The 4,606-nt window shown below is 37.6% G+C and overlaps 2 non-coding genes across 2 annotated transcripts; both read left to right on the top strand.

The window, feature by feature from the left end:
- The first annotated feature begins 2,053 nt into the window (after window positions 1-2,053).
- LOC130734691 (U6 spliceosomal RNA) lies at window positions 2,054-2,156 on the top strand. The gene has a single exon (XR_009018050.1). It is a non-coding gene; the product is annotated as a U6 spliceosomal RNA (small nuclear RNA).
- A 1,279-nt stretch (window positions 2,157-3,435) lies between these two features.
- On the top strand, window positions 3,436-3,536 carry LOC130734727 (U6 spliceosomal RNA). Its single transcript, XR_009018074.1, has one exon. It is a non-coding gene; the product is annotated as a U6 spliceosomal RNA (small nuclear RNA).
- Window positions 3,537-4,606: the final 1,070 nt, after the last annotated feature.

The raw sequence follows: 4,606 nt of genomic DNA, 5'->3' as shown, positions 1-4,606 counted from the left end.
TCATGAACAAAGTGGCCACTTGGTCAACTCTCAACAAAGACACAACATCCTGAATGGGAGTATCCCAAATCAAACACCCAGACATATAAGAGGCTCCGTGCTTAGCTAGATGATCTGCCACTGCATTTCCCTCGCAAAGGATATGCTGACATCGAACTCGCCACTGCCTCTGAACGAAACAACCCCTTAATATGCCTAATAATCGACGCATACCGATAGAAAACAAGTTCTCCGTGATCAAACCCAAAGCTAGCATCGAATCAGAGAACAAATCAATAGACCTGAAACCCTGGTCCCGACAAACCATCAACCCCCGAAAAATAGCAAGCAACTCTCCACATAAACTATCAGTTACACCAATACTCCCTGCATAGCCTAGGAGCCAGTTACCATCCACTGCACCTCACAATCATAAGGGTGAGAGTCCAACGGTAAGTAAAGATCTTAAAAAGGATTAGTAACAAACATTAGAATTACCAAGTGCCAAATAAAAGAATGAGAGAGAAGTTAAATGTTTATTTCGTTGGAATTGGAGGGAGGTTATAAATTTTTATTGCTACTAGGGATGAAAGAATGATAAATGGTTTAATGATATGAGAGAGTGGAAAAAAAATTAATTATCCACTATCTTGGTTGCAAAACTTTATAACTTCATGATTATGATGTGAAATGGTAGAATAGGAAAAAAACTCCAATAACCCACTATCTTGGTTGGAGAGCTTTTTGCTAGAATGACACTTTAAAAGGAACGGAGGAAGTAACATTTTACTCCAACCCAACAACTCTAAAAAAAAATCTTTAATGGACCCCACAATTAACATTATAGTCAATACTTTTTAATTTTAAAAATATAATAATATTATGTTTTTTGTCTTTTGTACATCAATTTCTATGAGACACTACTTCAAGAGTGTCTACCGTACCACACCCAAATTAGACACGGTGGAAGAAACTTTTATCTCCAATGGTGTGAGACACTAGCTAGTGAGAGTGTTTCTTTGGTGTGAGACACTCCCATTAGAGATGCTCTAAGAATTGTGTACAAGGATACTTTATAAAGAGGTCGTGCTCGTGCCTGAGTTCTTGTGAAAAACATCCACTTAAAAGGAGGTGCATGCATGTTAGGGGACTGAGAATTTCTCTTTATAGGTTTATTTATTGAAAAAAAACTAATTATTAAGGCATTTATAAAGAAAATTCTAATTTGCATTTGGATTTTTACTAAACACAACGTTTTATATTAAAACAAAGAGTTATGATATATACACACCTCTCTACTTCTTTTCCACCTCCATTCTATTTATTTCTCTTTTCTTTATCAATCAAATCACATATCACATCTTTACTTTCTCTCTCCTTTCTTCATATCTCTCTTCTTCCACCTCTCCACACCTCAAAAGTGAGGTGTGAAAATATAATTATCCTAAAACAAACATGTTAAAATCATGCTTATTCATTCAATCCACGTTAACCTCATCATGTCAATATGAAATTACATTTGTGTTGAAAGTACTTAATTATTAATTAGTTTGTTCTGGAAAAAAAATTGGAGGAAAAAATGTATAAATATAAAATAAGAGGTCAAATCAAAGAACGCAGAGGAGACAGTAGCGTAATCAAAGAGGCTAGAGGGTCTATGTACAGCTTTTTCCCAGTGACAAGTGAGAGACGTTGATTATTTTGAGAACATCAATGACATCGGAGTTTGGGTCTGGATGCTTGGTGTGTTTGGGTTACTCATTCTGGAAGGAAAAGCTGAAATAACTCAAAATCTTTTATTCATTGGTGTGTAGAAACTTGAAACGTTGCCGTTTGCTTCACAGCTTCACGTTTTCTTTCATCCTAGAACGAAATAGAGGTACGTAATCTCTGTCTTCTTAGCTTCATCTTCTTAACAAACGATGGAGGAGTTCAGATGCTTGCTTGCATGCTGCTAATGTTGGGGTTGAGGAGACTTACGTGTTTTGGGTCTGTTTTAGCATTCCCAAGTCCCACACCGGATAAACATACAGAAATATGAGTGTTTATAAGCAAATAGTCAGCAATAAGGTTCGTCCCTTCGGGGACATCCGATAAAATTGGAACGATACAGAGAAGATTAGCATGGCCCCTGCGCAAGGATGACACGCACAAATCGAGAAATGGTCCAAATTTTTTTGAATTTTCATTTCTCTGCGAAGCTCAACCGTGTACTCCCCAGGTTTCCTTCTTCTTCCTTCAATAATGGTGTTCTTCACTTTATCTGGTGTACCACACCGGTTGAGCTTAACACACTATTACTGCTTATAAACAAATGCGCAAACCATTACCTGAACACATTAATTATGCTCATCATTTTTTTCACTTGCTTCTTTACATATTAATGCATGTTCTCCCTTTTTTATTTTGCTTTTTCTTCTAATAGATTTGCATGTATTTAAGCTTAAGTTGAAGCTTTTTTTCTTTCTAGAACTAGAATTTTGTGTTTAGTTTAGTATCTTAGCATTTGGGTAAGATCTCACAAGTGGGCAGAGGTATGGAAAGATAGAGAGAATGGACCTTTGGAGTTAATTGTGCTGACAGCAGGGGATTTCATATTGGAATCTCTAATGAACTGGTGGATCATAGCAATTAGGAGAAAAGTTTGAGCACATATGAGAGGTTGTATGCATAGTAATCTAAGGATTTAGAAATGTACAATATTGCTGAGAAATCCAAGAGTCACAGCCACTCTTCTGAAACCCCATTCCAGATGATTCTTAGCTCACTCCTATTTTTTATATACTTCCACCCTTAATCTTGAACTAACTCCCAATTGACTAAACTACCAACACCCTAACTAACCATATGCGTGTAGCTATCAATTTTACTCAGGCAATCTGGATAAGAGTGGTATAGACAGGAGGGACTTGCATTATAACACTCTACAAATGAACACTGATTAACATGATTGTGTTGATGATGTTGTGACTGCTTCGTTTTTGTTTTCTATCTTGCTGCTGACTAATGGAGGAACTCTCCCTCCCAATTACCCTTCTAAACCAAAAGATCCTCTCTGCTCTCTCTTGTCTATCATTTATAACCAATCATCTCACAGTCTCTATTAATATTTCCATATTCCAAATAACCCACTAACAAGGTAGGGTTACCTCTTTTTGTACAGTAATTTTAAGTTTTTAACCAGGCAGGATATTGCATGCTATGCGGTCTTATTTTCTCTGGCCTTCTAACATTTTACCTTCAAATTTGTTTTGCAATTGTTGAATGGATCCCTATCATGCAATTCTTAGCATTGGTTATAGCTGGGTAGGTTCGATTGCAGGACCACGAACTAACTTGTTGGACACCATTAGCCCTGTTGTACTATGCTTGAAGAGTGACTAAGATAATTGGCTGCTCTTTAGAAGTATTGAGTTGACGATGCTATCATTGCTAACTGTACTTTGTCCCACATCGGCTATGTTGATTAAGATTTTAAACTTTATATATCGCTACAGGATTAGCATGGCCCCTGCGCAAGGATGGCACTCACAAATCGAGAAATGGTCCAAATTTTTTTGATTTTGATTTCTCTACTCAGCTCAACTGTGTTAGGCTCCCTTCTTCTTCCTTCAATAATGGTGTTCTTCTTCAACACCATGGTGCTCTTCATTTCCCCTTGATGTTTTATTTTTTGCTGTTGTGTTTTAGTCTATCACAAATGGAGCAATTCATCTGGGTTGGTTTGTGCTACAGAGACAGTCTGATCATGTTCTTAATTCTGATACAAACCAGATGAGTATTACTTTAGCTCCATCTCCATGGCCAAGGCATAGCCTGAGTTTTGCTGTAATTTCTTTTAACATATATTTATTGCTCCCACATTGTTTAAGATCTAAAATTCATTTAAAATGAATCATTAGAATATTAATATCTTTATAACTTCTGTTGCTTTGCTTCCAGGGAGGAAGCCGGTCTCTTTGTGTTGCTTTAGCTTTGCCTACGATGTCTACTTCATCTCGTGTCCCACACTGGTGAGCTCAACACATTATTAGTGCTTTATAATCACTAAAGTTTGCACCTAAGTCCATAAGCTTGGAAGGTTACAGAGAAGGAAGCTCACTAGATTTCTTTTTTCTCATTCAAAGTTGACATGTTTTTCCAGTTCTTTCTTCTGTGTCATTTTATTTTTCTAGAATTTTTTGTGTTCATAGTTTAGAATCTTAGTATATCATTTGGGTAATTTTACAAGTGTGCAGAGAGGGCATAGAGAGAGAGAGAGAAGGGCTTCCTCCACTAGGTTTTTTTTAATCCAAAATTTGATATCTTAAACTAGGTTTGGTGGGGTGCACCGGGCCCTTGCAGTAGTGTAAGGCATGGGTGACGCTTTCTTTGCCCGCTAATCTGCAGCAACATTACCATCTCGGTGCACCCAAACCAGCTTCGCATGCCAATTCCGATCAAGAATGTCACGGATTCCTTGGAGCAGTAAAGCCTGTTCATGAAACTGACAAGCATTTGGTCTCTTCAACATAGACACGAGGTTGGAACAATCAACTTCGCAAACCACGTTCCTATAGCCTTTGCTCCAAGCGAGTTAGAGTCCTTATCACAATGTCGTCACCTCCGCCGTGAAGGGATTGCCACC

The sequence above is a fragment of the Lotus japonicus genome, chromosome 1, assembly GCF_012489685.1.
Source record: "Lotus japonicus ecotype B-129 chromosome 1, LjGifu_v1.2".
Lineage (NCBI taxonomy): Eukaryota > Viridiplantae > Streptophyta > Magnoliopsida > Fabales > Fabaceae > Lotus > Lotus japonicus.
This window is presented reverse-complemented; position numbering and strand designations above follow the sequence as displayed.